Raw genomic sequence first — 18,237 nt, forward strand, 5'->3', positions numbered from 1 at the left:
AGCGTTGGCTCTCATGAATAACGGCCCGTTGTGTACTGAACGGTCTTGGCATTACCAGAATCATTCTGGTCTCCCATCACCCACCTTTTATGATCAGGTGCAAGCATTCTCCTGCTTGCTGGAAATTAACTATATTTACTCCTCCGTGTCAAAACTTCGGCCTCTTTTTGAAATTCTTCCAGTGTCGGTGTCTTCAGTCCCTTGGGACTCAAATACAGCCCCGTTGCAGCAAGCAAAGTTCCATCTGTTTATTAATTAATTTATTACATTTATATACCGCCCCATAGCTGAAGCTCTCTGGGCGGTTTACAAAGGTTAAAAATATATGCAAAATATTTAAAACCATCAAAAACAAAAACTATCTGCTTAAAACAACTATTCTGGGGTCAGTTAAAAACTCGGCACATGTTGTTAACTGCCTGGGAGAAGAGAAAAGTCTTGACCTGGTGCTGAAAAGATAACAACGTTGGCGCCAGGCGAGCCTCGTCAGGGAGATCATTCCATAATTGGGGGCCACCACGGAAAAGGCCCTCTCCCTTGTTGCCATCCTCCCGAGCTTATCTATAAAGGTCTTTTATTCAATTTTCTAGGTTGTCTCCCTAGGCAACTGACAACAAAATCAGCAAAAACTCATCAACAAATACCAGCAATGACACTTTGCAGCCCAATCAGTGCTGAAATCTAAAACACAATTGCAGCTAACAACCGAGTACAGTCCAATAAAACATACTTTGGGAAAAGCTAAAAGAAAGAGTTGGCATGGCATGGTATGGCAAAAGGTCTCCCGTCTTGTATTGGACCAGTCCACTGTCCTCAAAAGTGGACAAGTGAAAAGAGTTTCCATTGCTGATCTTCAGGTGCGGGCAAGCTGATAAAGGTGATGGTGGTCCTCCAAGTAACCTGCAGCCAGTGGTTTAAGGCTTTAAAGGTTAAAACCAGCACTTTAAATAAGATGTGGAAATTCGCTGGTAACCAAGTGCAGCTTAGGTGCCATAGGATCCAAAAATCTTGCATCCGCCAACACCCAGCTGACCACCTTCCGCACCAGCTGAAGTTTCTGAACTGTCTTCAAAGGAAGCTCCATGTAAAATGCATTACAGTAGTCCAGCCAGAACTTCACTGGTGCGTGGATAAATAGAAGCAAGGTCCATCCTCTCCAGAAAAAAACGCAGCTGATGTAGCAGCCTAAGCCGGCAAAAAGCACTCCTGGTACCACGGCTGTCTGAGCTTCCCCAGTTAGCACAGAGTCCAGGATGACTCCCAAATGACACGCTTGGTTTTTCAGGGGGAGTTGCAACCCCCATTAAAAAATAGTTAACCTCCACCCAGAACAATACCTCTGTCTTGTCTGGATTAGGGCTGAGTATCATCTGTGGACAGATGACACCTCAGCCCAATACTGATGGGGAGATTCAGAGTTGTGGTCCAACACAGCTGAAGTTCCCCAGTTTGGCGAAGACTGCTAAAAGGTATCTTCTCTGTTTTTAATTCATAAAAACAGTGTGTTCATCAGCGATCCCAAAGTTGGGGGCATGCTGCTTTCGGCTTACAATCTCCAAAGGCAGAAACAAATTAAAAGATCCCAGACAGAAAAAGAAGGACGGAACAAGCCAAACGCAACCATCATTCAAAATCCCACCTGCTCCTACCTGGGATGCTTCTTGTCCTAACCCATTCCTTGCCTAATTTCGCATCGTGACCTTCCAGAGAACAGCCAGGCCTTCCACCTCTCCATTATGGAGGGACCTCAAACTCAGGTGGCGGAGTGTTAAGATTGGAGTCAAAACATGGCCAGGGAGAAAGAAGAGGGTGATAGCAGCAAGGACAGGTGAACACCGGGGTCTGGAGAAGTACAAACGTTGCCAACGCCTGCTGAAGGATACTCGTTCGGGGTTGTGTAGAAAGAAGAAGGAAAAGAGTTTTACCCAACTGACCAAGTTAATAGATAACGTCTGCAGAGAGGAGAGTTATTCCTCAATCAAGAAGGAACCCTCCTTAAAAGTTTCAGGAAAGTCCCATTTCATAGAATCGTAGAGTTGGAAGGGACCCATAAGGCCATCGAGTCCCACCCCCTGCTCAATGCAGGAATCCACCTTAAATGGTCTACTTGGCAAACGCCACTTCATATCCTTGCAGACTTTCTCCCAATGAACTAAGAGAGTCCCCAAATGCCCAGCGTTCACTAAATCGAGAACAAAAGATGGTAGTCAAATGCTAGTTCTTAAGAGAGCTGGTGTTGGACCATCTTTTAGGCTTTGATGAGATGGGCTTGGCAGGTTTTTGAACATTTAACAACCTGCTAAACCTGTTACACAGGAGTGGAACCAAAGAAGTGAGCAGCACGGACCCTTCTATGTAATTCTCAGCCTTAACTTAGCTAATGCCTCCCTTTAACGTCTCTGATACTGGAAGTAATATATACTCTAGCCACCATGACTAGTAGTCTCACCCTCCATGATAACTGAGTGCACCCTAGCGTGTCCTTGTGGCCTGTTTTTCAGTGGACAGTTTTCTGTTTCATGAGCTGTCCAATCCAACTCTTTTAAAGAAAAACATCCAACAAAAGAAATAGCAGCAGAGCGAGGTTAAAATACGCAGTGAAACGGCACTCCGAAGACGCACACCTTCGGGAGGGAAAACACGAGGTGGCAGCAAACAGGCACCTGCGTCAGGTAACCAAAGGTGCGCAAATTCGCACCCATGACGGAGTAAGTATCCCATGCAGACATGCCCCTAGTCAAAGTCCTCCACACTAGGGTGTGATGTACTGTATCTAGTAATAATTTTGAAATTTGCATATAAATTAGCTCGTGCAGATTTTAATGCAAATCTGGGTCTTCTTTGTTCTGAGTGATTCTTAAGTGGCCATGCTACAGAACAACCTGCCCCACCCTCGAGGCCTTCAGGAGGCAGCTGGACAACCACCTGTCAGGGATGCTTTAGGGTGGATTCCTGCATTGAGCAGGGGGTTGGACTAGATGGCCTTGTAGGCCCCTTCCAACTCTACTATTCTATGATTCTATGAACCTGATGACCCATTTTCTCACCAGAACTCACACATATGATGCCCCCTTCATTGTAAGTCTTCTAGCTGCCCGAGGGCCCCCACCTGAGGGAAGTATTTTCAGAAGCATTGCACCCTTTCTCCTGAAGAATTCAAAAGCAAAGAATCCTGGAAAGATGGCAGATCTATGATATTGTGACTTTCTCCCACCGTTCTTTTTCCATTACGCTGCGATACATTATGGTCTGTTCCCCTTTGTAGATTTCTCCCCCGCTAGTGATTTTGGGTACATTTGGTAATTCCTGCAATAGGCAGTAGAAAGCACTTTTAGAAACGACTTCTATTGTTTTGACTTCCATATTCTTTGCATTTTTTTCTATTGCTAAGTTCAGGCCTATTGTTCCTTTTTCTTTAATAGATTTCATGCCACACGCATGCGCTTTCCAAACGGCTGGCATTGTAATGTAGAATTCGGCTTTGTTATCGAGAAATAGCTATAGACGTAAATTCTTTCATCTAATTACAGCGTTATTCATTTTTTTATTATTATTATTGATCAATTTAAATTTCTTTTCTTCTAGGACTTAGTGGAAGCTAACAATGCACAACCATTTGGGAGGCAAAAGCCTGGGAAAATCTAAGCACTTTAATGCTACTGTCTAAAACTCATAGTCTGTCGGTTTTTTTGGGGGGGGAGCATATTCTGAGTTGAAATTGACAGGTCTCGGGTGTAGGGAGGCTGCCATTTTAATTTCCGATAATGCCTTACAGCAGTCGTTCCCAATTGGGGGTCCAGGGGGTCCACGGCACCATTAACATATTAGCTCTGCAAGGTCCGCATTTTAATAAAAGAAAATACACTCGATGTTGATCCAGATTTGAGATTAAAAGTAGGAAATATTGAACCGGATGTGGAAGGGATTGTTCGGGTCAAAAAGAGGCACGATTTCTCCCATCACATTTAGATTTAGTAGCTGCTAGACACGTCATAATTTGTTCAATTGTAAACTAGACATTAGTAAAATTAAAGTCGTCTTTATATTCCTAACTAAATCGTTGTCATTTTTGCGTGGTAATATCACAAATATCACAAATTTTATGGTCTGTTTTTTAGTGTACCTAAAATCCTTTGCTTATTCGGGGCTACCCCTAATTTTCTCCAAAAAATTGCTTCGCACAGGTAACTACCATAGAGATAACAAAATTTTCAAAAGTAGGGGGTCCGTGGCTAGGCATTTGAAAAACAAGGGGTCCACAGTTCTTAGCTAATTGGGAACCTCTGCCTTACAGTGACACATCAGGGGGATTGTGGGAAATTAAATTGCAAGCACGAGACCTGTTCAATCCATCATTCAGTTACATGGCTCTTACGTGCCTTCTCTTCACCCCCATCTACATTACCAATGCATCCCTGGGCCTCTGGCGTTTTCTTTGGGGGGGGTGTTTAACGCAAATCATGGTGGGGAAAACTGGTCTTATTTATTTATTTATTTATTTATTTATTTCATTTCATTTCTATACCACCCAATAGCTGGAAATCTCTGGGCGGTACACAAATCCTCTGTCTTGATGAGCGTCTTTAGCGCGTGCTCGTGACTCATGGATCTTGTGAAGAAAGAGGAAGCTGTTTGTCCAGCTTTGGAATGCCCTCCCTAAAGAAGTACACCTGGCACCTAATTTACAATCTTTTCAGGGCCTGGGTGCTGTTGCAATCATGTCCTGCTTGTGCCTACAGGTAGGCAGCTGCTTGGCCACTCTGTGAACAGAATGCAGGACTAGATGGACCCTTGATCCGATCCGGCACGCCTCTTCTTACATTGCTTGATCCGATCCGGCACGCCTCTTCTTACATTGCTTGATCTGATCCGACACGCCTCTTCTTACATTCCTTGATCCGATCCGACACGCCTCTTCTTACATTCCTTGATCCGATCCGGCGTGCCTCTTCTTACATTCCTTGATCCGATCCGGCGTGCCTCTTCTTACATTCCTTGATCCGATCCGGCGTGCCTCTTCTTACATTCCTTGATCCGATCCGGCGTGCCTCTTCTTACATTCCTTGATCCGATCCGGCGTGCCTCTTCTTACATTGCTTGATCCGATCCGGCCTGCCACTTCTTACATTGCTTGATCCAATCCGGAATGCCTCTTCTTACATTGCTTGATCCGATCCGGCCTGCCTCTTCTTACATTGCTTGATCCGATCCGGCGTGCCTCTTCTTACATTCCTTGATCCGATCCAGAGTGCCTCTTCTTACATTCCTTGATCCGATCCAGAGTGCCTCTTCTTACATTCCTTGATCCGATCCAGAGTGCCTCTTCTTACATTCCTTGATCCGATCCAGAGTGCCTCTTCTTACATTCCTTGATCTGATCCGGCATGCCTCTTCTTACATTCCTTGATCCGATCCGGCGTGCCTCTTCTTACATTCCTTGATCCGATCCAGAGTGCCTCTTCTTACATTCCTTGATCCGATCCAGAGTGCCTCTTCTTACATTCCTTGATCCGATCCAGAGTGCCTCTTCTTACATTCCTTGATCTGATCCGGCATGCCTCTTCTTACGTATCTTTTTACCCCATCCTTTTAATTTGTATAACCCAGGGATGTAGAACCTCAGAGGGCCAAATCCAGTCTGCCTCAAGTCCTAATCCCAAAATAGCCGCCCCCCTTTCCCTGTAGCCCCAGTCCTTGTTGTTTTTTTCTGGGTTTTCCTCATTTTAAATGCTTGAAATGCTTCTCCTAAGACTTACTGGTAGTATTAAATTAAAAGATGCTGGAATTTTGGGGATTTTAGCCCTGCCCCTTTAGGTTTTGGGTCCAGTCTCTTGGCCTCTGGCTCCACCCACTGCTGGAAGGCGGGTCCCGAGAACGTCTCCTAAACCGCCCAGAGAGCTTCAGCTATGGGGCGGTATATAAATGTAATAAAAATAAATAAATAAGTGAAATTCAGACCTCAGTCTGAAAGAGGTTCAATACCCCCAGTACAATCTCAAAGTTGGCCTCTCTAATTGAAATTTTTATTGCAATCTTTTATTGTGGCTAATGAGTATTAGTTTTTTTGTGTTGTATTCGTTTTTGTTTTAAATCATTTCGTCTTTTAAATGGAACACCGCCATGAAATCTCATGTGAGGAGAGGTGGTAGAAAAATGTTTTAAATAAAGGAAGATTTTTTTTTTAAAAAAGTTGACAGTATTCATCCAGAATCCAAATAACATCCTACTTCAAGTAGGCTCATTGAAATGAATGGGATTAAGTTAATCATGGCAAGCTTAAATCCCAGTCATTTCAATGGGTCTACTCTAATCATTGAAATGAATGGGATTAAGTTAATCATGGCAAGCTTAAGTCCCAGCCATTTCAATGGGTCTACTCTAAGTAAGGTATTAGTTGGACTCTCCCCCTCAATCCCACAGTGTCCTGTGGAGCACAGGATTGGGGCCTTTGATGCCTTAGGCAGCAACCGTTTTCACATTTAATCACCCATTGAACAGAGCATTATTTATTTATTTATTTAGAATATTTATATAACGCTCCCCATTGAAAAATTTCGGAGCGGTGTACAAGGTAAACATGCACAGGGTGAATCCTATACGGTCATTCTGTTGGTGCAAATTATTCCCCAGCTAGATGTGAAATTTAAATAGATTTCCTATATTGCTTCTTAAACCAAAAGGGACCCGTCTCTCTGTCCATAAGCAGTGGTTTCACCTCTTAGCCGTAGCGCTGTATTTACAGTAATTTGTGTTAGCAAAGTATAAACTCTGGGGAGATCAGCGGCTGGTGGTCCGGGCATTATTTAACTCTTAAGTCTTTTTATTTGACAATACACTGATTTAGTGGGATCTTATTTCCCTTCACTGCATTTATAATTTATTGGGTGGGTGGGTGGGTGTGTACGTGTACAAATGCATTCACAGATGCTTCCTTCCCTTACCAATTTGTGAGTTTTTTCTTTCTCCTTTTCCTTATAATGTACAGTTGTGTAGGTTTCTAGAAGAGAGGTTAATGCTGGATTTAAAATGAATTTGGAGTTTGCAGATCCTGTGTTTTATGTGTATAAACTGGCATATGATTATTTCATGACTGCAATCCCCAGCCCAGCAGTCCCAATGGTTACAGTAGCCAGGATTGTTCAGCTTGGGGGGCGGGGGGAGAAGGCTAAAGGGAGACACGATAGAGGTGTACAAAATGATGCCTGGTGTGGAGAAGGTGGACAGGGAGACATTTTTCTCCCGCTCTCAAAATACTAGAACCCAACATGGTCATCCCATGATTGGTGGGAGATTCAGGACAGATAAAAGGAAGGACTTCTTCACACACCAGAGTTAAATTATGGAATCCACAAGACATAGTGAGGGCCAGCAGTTTGGATGGCTTGAAAAAGAGGTTGGATAAATTCCTGGAGGAGTTGTCTATCCATGTCTACTAGTCCTAATAGCTCTATGCAACCTCCAGTATTAGAGGCAGTGTACACCAGTTGCTGGGGGACATGGGCGGGAGGGTGCCGTTGCACCATGTCCTGCTTGTTCATCCCTGGCCGATGGCTAGTTGGCCACTGTGTGAACAGAGTGCTGGACTAGATGGACCCTTGGTCAGATCCAGGAGGACTCTTATGTTCTGACGTCCTGCTAGCAAGTAATTACTGCAGTTGTTTCCAGCAAATCTAGAGAGCATTAGGCTGGCGAAGGCTGCAATGTTGTTGTTGTTGTTATAAATAAATAAATAAATAAATAAATAGTGTATTTTGCAATTGGCTTTCAGCCAGTAGCTTGTCTGTGGCAAGCAAGTACCTACCCATGAGTGATTATGCCAACCTGAAATGTATTTGCCGTTAGTTATGTGCCTTCAAGTCGGCTTTGGCTTACAGAGACTGTACGAATCAATGGCCCCCATTCGCATCTGTTGCAAATCACCCTATTCGGATCTTGCAATTTTATGTCCGTATCCTCCTTTACGGGGTCAATCCATCTCTTCTTTGACCTTCCTCGTTTCCTTCTACCTTCTGTTTTCCCTGGCATTATTGACTTTTCTAATGAGTCGTTTCTTTTCGTTATATGTCCAAAAGTATGATAGCCTCAATTTCAACTCTCTAGTGAGAGTTCTGGCTTGATTTGTTCTAGAACCCACTTGTTGGTCTTCTTCATGGTCCACCATGCCCACAGACCTCCCCTCCAACATCACGCTTCAAATGAGTTGGCCTTCCTCCTGTCCACTTCTTTCATTGTCCAACTTTCGCATCTGTACATGGAGATCAAAAATACCACGGTCTGAATAATCCCAACTTTGGTTTCCAATGTTATATCTTTACTTATAAGGATCTTCCCCAAATCTGTCATGGCCGCCCTTCTGAGAAGACACACTCATCTTATGGGTGTGTGTGCGTGTGTGTGTGTGTGAGAGAGAGAGAGAGAGAGAGATCAAAGTGGGAACACCTCTTCAACCTCTTTACAGGATTTAAAAGTACCTGTATTAAACACATGTATCATTGCCAGCTTCTTAGGACACAATCCCATGCTTAGACAGAAAAAAGTCCTATGACCCCATGCTGGCTGGGGAATGCTGGGCTTCTTTCTGCCTAGACATGCATAAGATTGCACCCTAATTTACTGATAAAAGCGTGCAACCCTTAGAAAGAAATACTATTTCCCTTCCCAAAAGGGGGAAAATATTTTGCCAGTGCAAAACGGGAAAAATCCGGCTGTGTTTTGCTGTTGCTGAGAGTTGTAGGAGTTCCCCCCCCCCATCTAAACATGCATAGGATTGCGCATTTCATCAGATAGCAGTGTGATCCTATGCATTACTCAGAAATAAGCCCCATTGGGTTCAATCAGGCTTACTCCTAGGGAAGCGTGTATAGGACTGCAGCCTTAGGTGTTAATGGATTAACCCTGAATCAAGGAAACATCCCAGCGCTGTTAGCTGTTGATCACCAAGTGCGCTGATGTTGAGCCCTTAATTATTTTCTCTCTCTCCCCTGCCTTGCGTGAGATGCTCATTCCAACCCCCTTCTCTTATCTCTTAGAGAAATCCTCTTTCAAAGAGCTTCTTAGCCCAAATGAAGGCCCTGTGTACTCCCCATTGTCCCTCTTGGCTGGTTCTTTTAATCCCAGGACGCAGGTGTTTTGCCCCCAAAGCGATTAGCTGGACCTTTCCCCATTGTCCGGGAAGAGCCTGTCACCAGCTCATCTCAGCTTCAGGAAACCTGGTCTCTGCTATTCACAGGAGAATATTAAACTTCTCTGCTGCCGACTCAGAACAACAGGTTTCCCCCTCGGTCCTTGCACTTTTATTTGTTTTAGAGAGAAAAGAGGTTGACGATTACAGAGAAAACAGGAGGGTCTATGCTTGTAGGATTGGGTCTGCTATTTTTCTTGCATCCTCCCGAGGTCACCTGTCAGCGGCGTGCGGGGGGGGGGAGCCAAACCAAACAGCGGAAGGTTTATTCCGCAGTGGCTTTCGACTTAATCAGCCTGGCCCAACCTTCATAGGTGTTGGACTTCAGTTCCCATCATCCCCAGCTGTGTTACCTGGAAAAAAAATCTGTTCTTCGGCCTGCTGTAACTCTCATCGCAATGTTTACTTGGACAGTTGTTTAATAAATCAAATGAAAAACAATTTGACCGCGTGTGTGTGCGTGAAAGAGTGCCTCTGAGCCGCCATAATGAAATTCACTTGTTGAGGGGTCATATTATATTCTCCATGAATTTGTACAAGTTTGAGGGTTACCGTTGTTTTATTTATTGATGTATTTCATTTCTAGACCACCCAAGAACTAGGCCCGAAGTGGCCAAGGCGCTTCAGGCTGAGCACCACCAGCACTGCCTCGTCCCCTCCCACCTGAAGCCTTCACAAATGCCAGCGAGCTGCCTGTCCTCCATGATACCAACTCTGCCCTGCTATAGCTTATCTGTTCTAAACTATTGTGGCTGAAAAGGGGGGAGCAAATGGGAGGGAAATCCTACAGACTTCCAGCCTGCTTCAGATTCGGAATCGAATCCGAGGCAACCCCGAATCGAATTGCGGCTGATTTGGAAGCTCTGAATCAACCTCCGAGTCGAATCGGGAGGTCTGCGTACAGCCATACTGAAATCCCTGCTGAACCCCTGGCAGTCAGAATTTGCAGTATTTGCTTATCCCACATATCCTTAACTTGGTTCCAGGTTAGCTTGGAAGCTAATGAATTTTCAGCCAGGGCATAAGAAAGATTTTCCCTATCTGGTAGCTGGAAGCAACTTAGGGAGTACTCTCTCTTGTCAACACCCCCACGGCTCTGACACCCCCACGGCTCTTGACGGCACGCGGTGACTTGAAAGAATATACGTCTGAGGAAGTCTGAAATGAACTGACGAAATGGGAAAAGATAGATAACCGGAATCCTGTCATAATTAATAATACATCTTTATAATTTTGCATACTTGAATTGTTCTATTTGAGAGCACTATATAAAATAGAAGTCATTATTTTGACGCTGTATATCACCACTGTTTGATTATATTGTTAAAATTGTTATGCAGTTGTGTGCCGGTTGGCATTCCTGATATTTGATTATTATCAACTGCAGCCCTTGTGTGTTTTCGGACAACATCCTCAACCAGTAGGCCAATCGCCATGCGGACGGTAACTGTTTGGTGCAAGACAGGACCAGATGGACCGGCGGCCAACTCCGAAAGAAGAAGCATCTTTGCGCGTTTGCCAAGAACGGCTTTTCTCGTCTCTGCTTTCCCGGGTGCATGCAGCTATTTTCAAAGTCGCCTCGAAAATATCATTGTGCAAAAGAAAAGCAGAGTAACTATCTTCCTCTGGCTACAGGGACGCCCGCAGAGCCGAACAGGCAGACACAATGCCTCAGTACCTTCTAAACTATTATCATAGGACTGTTTACATGTGGCGGTGCGTGGATGTGTTTACGCGGGAGTGGTGACACTGCGGAGAAGCCACGACTCTGCAAACAAAGCGAGCCTTTTCAGCATCGCGACGCTCTGCTACCAGACCGCTGGGCGGTTGGCACCATGCAGGTACATCTCAAATCCCCTCGAGTGCCATCTTTCAGAGAGGAGACCATTAACACACAATGCAACGTGCAATTGATTGTACAATTGCTGCCTAGTCTTTCCAAACCCTTGACCTTGGCGATTAATTTAAAAATGACAGCGGCAGCAAAACACACCCAGATTTTTCCCTGTTTGCACTGGCAAAATATTTTTCCCCCATTTTGGAAGAAGAATAGTATTTCTTTCTAAGGCCTGCATGCTTTGATCTGTAAATTACAGTACAATCCTATGCATGTTTAGACAGGAACAAAAAGTCCTACATTTCCCAGCATTCCCCAGCCAGCATGGCCGGCTGGGGGTTGTAGGACTTCTTAATCTTTCTAAACATGCATAGGATTGCATCCTTAAGCCCTATTATTTATTTATTTTATTACATTTTTAGACCGCCCAATAGCCGAAGCTCTCTGGGCGGTTCACAAAAATTAAAACCATAATAAAACAACCAACAGGTTAAAAGCACAATTACAAAATACAGTATAAAAAGCACAACCAGGATAAAAACCACGCAGCAAAATTGATATAAAATTAAAATGCAGAGTTAAAACAGTAAAGTTTAAATTTAAGTTAAAATTAAGTGTTAAAATACTGAGAGAATAAAAAGGTCTTCAGCTGGCGACGAAAGGAGTACAGTATAGGTGCTAGGCGGACCTCTCTGGGGAGCTCATTCCACAACCGGGGTGCCACTGCAGAGAAAGCCCTCCTCCTAGTAGCCACTCTATATGGCTTGGGTCCAGGTTATCTGAAAGACCATATTCTCCCTTTTGAGGCTGCCCGTGCTTTGAGATCTTCTGGAGAAGCCCTTTGTTCAGTCCCACCATCTTCACAGGTGTGCTTGGTGGGAACGTGGGAGAGGGCCTTTTCGGTGGCTGCTCCAGTTTTAAACTGGTATCAATATGCGGATGATACCCAGCTCTACCTTTCCTTTTCATCAAACCCAGGTGAGGCAGTGACTGTTCTGAACCCAGTGCCTGGGCACGGTAATGGACTGGATGAGGGCTAACAAACTGAGACTCAATCCAGACAAGACGGAGGTTCGCCTGGCACCTACGTTATATGCTTTTAGACGCCAGGTGAAGACCTTTTTATTCTCCCAGCATTTCAACAGTCTATAAATAAATTTTAACTTGGTGTTTTAAATTTGTAATTTTGCATTGCTGCTGTTTTTATCTGGTTGAGCTTTTATATTGTATTTTATATTATGGTTTTATACTGTTGTTTTATACTTCGAATGTTTTTAATTTTTGTGAACCGCCCAGAGAGCTCTGGCTATTGGGCGGTATAGAAATGTAATAAATAAATAAAAAGGTACTGTTAGCGGGTGGTTCATCTGTCCGGCGAGGTGATGTTTGCCCTGTCCTGGACGGGGTTGCACTCTCCCTAAAGGATCGGGTCTGTAGTTTGGGGGTGCTCTTGGATCCAGAACTGTCACTTGAGGCACAGGTGAACTCCGTGGCAAAGAGCACCTTTTATCAGCTTAGGTTGATATACCAACTGCGCCCTTATCTGGACGGAGATAGCCTAGCTACAGTTATCCATGCTCTGATAACCTCTCGTTTGGATTACTGCAATGCGTTATACGTGGGGCTGCCTTTGAAAACAGTCCGGAAACTTCAGCTGGTACAAAACAGGGCAGCCCGTTTGCTAAAAGGGACTGGCCGGCGAGACCACGTCACGCCAGTCCTTTTCCAGCTTCATTGGCTGCCAGTCCAGGTCCGATTCAAAGTGCTGGTATTGACATTTAAAGCCCTAAATGGCTTGGGGCCAGGCTATCTGAAGTTTAGTTCATGTAGTTATTCCCAATTTTCCAGGCTTACGTTTGGTTCATCCAGAACTTTGAGAATTTTTCCCCATCTTAAATTCAGTTTATCCTGAAGTTTGAGGGGGGTTTTTTTGAGGGGGGGGGAATGCTTACCAACTTTTATGTGCTTTTCTCCTAACTTATGCATTTTGCTCTGCAATTTGGCTTAATACACAAAATATGTAAAATCAAACCTAAGACTGGGAAAAAATGACCCACTGAGAGAAACTGAAATGGACAGGTTCATGCCTCCAAAGCGGTACAGTTCGTGCTTCCAAAGTGGTACAGTCCTAAGAAAGCTCCCCCATCTGCCAGATTCATTTGGGACTTCATTTCCTCTATCTTGTTTCATAGAGGAAGACCTCCAGAACTGAAAGAGAAAAGCCCTGGTTTAACAAGTGTGCTTTCGAGGCTGCTGATGAGCTAAACGACACTCTGTACATCCTCAGAAGAAGCATTTTTTCCTTTATTTTACTCAGGTAATTTAATGTAGTCCAGTTTAGATGGTAAGCAAACCCTCTAGCAGAGCCTGATAAACACACTGGTACAACAGGTGTTCCCCATGTTTTGCAGGGCTTCAGCGCTAGAACCGAGGGGTGCTTCACCTGGTTTTCCAGGTGTGTTATGATCATTCGGAGCGTTGCTAGGCAGTTAAAAGATCCAGGCCCACAGGACACAATACCTACATAAAATCTGAGGTGGGGCAGGGAGGGCTAAGTCCAGGTGTTGCAAGCAGGTCTTGTCTGAGACTGAGCATTGCTGGAGCCCAGAATGCCAGGTACCTGACATGGTACAGCTAGGATGGGACCCGGGGTGGGGGGGACACAAAGTCCAGGGTGCTGCAGCCTAGTGCCCTCCTGCATGGTCACCCAGAGAGCAGCAACTGATGAGGGCAGCAGAAGCAAAGTCCTCTTTACTCCTGTAGTCGTGAAGCCTGATTCCGGCTGGACATCAGGAAAAACGTCCTGACTGTTAGAGCAGTACGACACTGGAACCAATAACCTAGGGAGGATGTGGGCTCTCCCACCCTCGAGGCCTTCAAGAGGCAGCTGGACAGCCATCTGTCAGGGATGCTTTAAGGTGGATTACTGCACTGAGCAGAGGGTTGGACTTTATGGTCTTATAGGCCCCTTCCAACTCTACTGTTCGATGATTCTATGGCCAACTTTCTCCCTGGCTTTCTGCCTATCAAGCACCCAAAAGGTTGTCACACAGAGGAGGGCCAGGATTTCTTCTCGATCCTCCCAGAGTGCAGGACACAGAAGAATGGGCTCAAGTGACAGGAAGCCCGATTCCGGCTGGACATCAGGAAAAACGTCCTGACTGTTAGAGCAGTACGACAATGGAACCCATAACCTAGGGAGGCTGTGGGCTCTCCCACCCTAGAGGCTTTCAAGAGGCAGCTGAACAGCCCACCTGCCAGGGATGCTTTAGGGTGGATTCCTGCATTGAGCAGGGGGTTGGACTCAATGGCCTTAGAGCCTCTTCCAACTCTACTATTCTATGATTCTATGATGGTGCCATGATTACAGTGAATTTAAATATAAAACTGTATATATTTGCCAGGGCTGTTGAAAATGTTGTCATTTTAACATGTCAGGAATGTAGAAGCAGTTGCAATGCATGGGATGGCAGGGTGCGGGGAATGGGACATAAATGTCAGGTTGTACAGGTAGGTAATTTTAGACCTCGGACGTAATGGTGTCACCGGAGGCCCCTTTAGATGGCCATGTGAAGGAAGCATGTAACTATCATTACTCCCACACACCCATCATTCCATGCTTTCATTTCTCTGACATGTTACAGTCACAGCAAAGCTCTTTGCCAGCCCCGCTATTAAAAATACAATTTCCAAAAACCCTCTGATCATGTGCAGGTTTTGCGTTTTAAACTCACTGAATTTCAGAGCACTATCATGACTGGCCGCTGTTTTCATTGGTACATTGTTTTAAGTCGAACCATTTTAATGTTTAGATATAGAGTGGTATATAATTATTTTAATATTGATTTTTAATGTTTGGTCTTTTAATCTTTGTGAACTGCCCAGAGAGCTTTGGCTATGGGGTGGTATATAAATGTAATAAGTACGCCTGTGTGCACCAGTTGCTGGGGAACATGGGCGGGAGGGTGCTGTTGCACCATGTCCTGCTTGTTCATCCCTGGCCGATGGCTGGTTGGCCACTGTGTGAACAGAGCGTTGGGCTAGATGGACCCTTGGTTTGATCCAGCAGGGCTCTTCGGATGTTCTTAAACAAGTAAATAAATAATTGTAAACAAACAAATAAATAAATGACTAGGAATAAAATGGACTTTGCTTCCCCTGCTGCTCCCTGGGTGGTCATTTTTGTGGGGGGGTGGGTAGGGGGAGGAAATTCCCCCCCCAGGTTCGCCACTGCCATCTAAAACCTCCTCCCACCCCAGTATAAGATCTTTAAGACCCTCGCTACACCGCTGGGTGCCCGGTTTTGGCGTGCCAAACCCAGGGTGGCAGTTTCACTCTGCTCTTCAAGTTCCTTACCCACCTCGGCGCCCCTGCATCAAGGGCTGAGATTTTAGGCCTGTTGCCAAAGGGGTGCTGGGGCTCTCTCACCCACCCCCTATCCGGCTCCTTTCCTCTCCCCGCGGCCCTTTCTCCACGCCATTGTCTAGGCCCGGCGCGCCTGGGCGCACCGAACAGTTGGCCACGTTCCCAAGCGCCCGGGCGCAAAAGGCGCACCAGCACTCCAAAACGGGACTCCTTTCTGTGCGCTCCTCTCCCATTCAGCGCTTTCCGAGGCTGGCTTGGTGGGGGGGGGGCACCCTTCGATGATCCCCCCCTTTTCTTTAAGCAGTTCTAGTTTCTAGGCTTCCAAACTCTCCGTCCTCTTTACAGCCCTTCTTCGAACTCGACTGGGAGTTAGGAAGGGAGCGCGCGGCTTGTCCTTTTCCACGTGCCAGTCACCTGCCGCCTCCTCCCCCCCTCCAAAGAAAACCCCCCTTTTAAGCTGTTTTGCTTTGCTTTCTCTTCTCCCCCTATTAACCTTTTCTCTAACCACCCCCACCCACCCCTTCTTTTTCTTTGCAGGCTGTTCCAAATGAGCTTCGGATTGGATCCAGATTGAAGCGCCTTTGTCTCTCCAGGTTTGTCCGGAGCTAATTAAACGTGATCCCCGCAAACAACCCTCCCCTCGCCCGGATCGCCTCTCATTCAGCTCGCCCCCTTTGCTTTTCAAGGCACCAAAAAAAAAAAAAAAAGCCCGCTCGCCCCCTCCCCTCCTCGAGTGCCACACACTGGCGCGTTCTCCTTTTGTTCAGGGGGGTTTCCCAGAAAATACCCCGAAACAGCAGCTTGGCTCTTTGTGCGCTGGGGGGGGGGGGGGAGAAGCGAACGGCCTCGTGAATGAGCTCTCCTCGACGGCACTCTGGGAGGGGGGGACTTTGCGGGGAAGGGGAGACCATGAAGCCGCCCCCCCCATCCAAAATAGAGGACCGTCTCATAACGGGCGGGGGAGGGGGGCAGGGGGCAGCGGCGGCATCTGGATCAAGCGGAACCGACGGGTCACTTTTCAAAAGAAAAAGAAAGGGCCATGTATGATTTGGACGAGTGGATTTTGGGGTGGTGCTGAAAGGAGAGAGACCCAGTATCTGGGGTGCAGAAACGGGGGAGTGAAGGGAAAACGATGACGGAGAGAAAGTACCGAGGGGGGAGGCAAAAACGGGGGGGGAATAAGAGGGAGGGGAAAGAAAGAGGAAGAAAAAGAGAGGGGCAGAGAAAAAGAAGGCAAGAGAGGAAGGGGAAAGAAGAGAGAGAGAGCAAAACGAGAAGGGAGAGAAAGGAAGGAACAGAAGAGAGAGATGAAGGAAGGAAGAGAGAAACAGTCAGAAGAAGGGAAAGGAAGGAAGGAACAGAAGAGAGAGAGAAAGAAAAGGAGAAAGAGAGAGCGAGAGCAAAACAGAAGAAGGGAGAGAAAGGAAGGAACAGAAGAGAGAAAAGGAGAGAGAGAGAGAGAGAGAGAGAGAGAGAGAGAGAGAGAGAGAGAGAAGGAAGGAACAGAAGAGAGAGAGGAAGGAAGGAAGGAAGAGAGAAAGAGAGAAACAGTCCAGAAGAAGGGAGAGGAAGGAAGGAACAGAAGAGAGAAAGAGAGAAAAGGAGAGAGAGAGAGAGAGAGAGCAAAACAGAAGAAGAGAGAGGAAGGAAGGAACAGAAGGGAGAAAAGGAGAGATAGAGAGGAAGGAACAGAAGAGAGAGATGAAGGAAGAAAGAGAGAAAGAGAGTCCAGAAGAAGGGAGAGGAAGGAAGGAACAGAAGAGAGAAAGAGAGAAAAGGAGAGAGAGAGAGAGAGAGAGCAAAACAGAAGAAGAGAGAGGAAGGAAGGAACAGAAGGGAGAAAAGGAGAGATAGAGAGGAAGGAACAGAAGAGAGAGATGAAGGAAGAAAGAGAGAAAGAGAGTCCAGAAGAAGGGAGAGGAAGGAAGGAACAGAAGAGAGAAAAGGAGAGAACAGAAGAGAGAGAGGAAGGAAGAGAGAAAGAGAGAAACAGTCTAGAAGAAGGGAGAGGAAGGAAGGAACAGAAGAGAGAGAGAAAAGGAGAGAGAGCAAAACAGAAGAAGGGAGAGGAAGGAAGGAACAGAAGAGAGAGAGGAAGGAAGGAAGAGAGAAAGAGAGATGAAGGAAGGAAGAGAGAAAGAGAGAAACAGTCCAGAAGAAGGGAGAGGAAGGAAGGAACAGAAGGGAGAGAAAGAAGAGGCGAGCGAGCGAGAGCAAAACAGAAAAAGGGAGAGGAAGGAAGGAAGTGAAAAAAGAAAGAAAGGGAGGGAGAGGAAGAAAATGTATTTATTTAAAACATTTGTATCCCGCCCTATATCACTAGGATCTCAGGGCGGTATACAGAGAAGAAAGGGACGGAAGGAAGAGGAAAGAGGGAGGGAGGGAAAGAGAATTCCAGTTACAGAGATACCAAGGAAGGGAACTTATAAATAAAAAGAAGGAAGGACCACGACCAAAAACTATGTATGAAAGAATCCCCCAAACTTGGCCTCAAAGTTTCAGGGCGCTCCCTCCGGTGTCAGCCCAAACAACCCCACGCCTGTTATTGCACAAAGAACCAATTTAGGGGACCACATTCTGGAGAGGGTGTGTAAAGCCAGCCCACGCGGAGGGGACTCCTTCGATCTGGGGGCAGAAATCCCCAAATCTTTTTCCTTTCCTTCCTTCTGAGGGGCTGGGTGTCCTCTTTCTCCCCATCCCGCCCTCCCTCCCCGATCAATAAGGTGTTGTTGCCGCTTCCCAGTTGAACTAATATCTTTTTAATGACTCCAAAACCGAGCAGCTTAAAAACCTGCCCTAGAGCCTGGATTTCACCCAGCAGATGTTGGGAGCAAATCTCCCTCGGCCCAGGCGA

The sequence above is a fragment of the Elgaria multicarinata genome, chromosome 19 (genome assembly GCF_023053635.1).
Source record: "Elgaria multicarinata webbii isolate HBS135686 ecotype San Diego chromosome 19, rElgMul1.1.pri, whole genome shotgun sequence".
Lineage (NCBI taxonomy): Eukaryota > Metazoa > Chordata > Lepidosauria > Squamata > Anguidae > Elgaria > Elgaria multicarinata.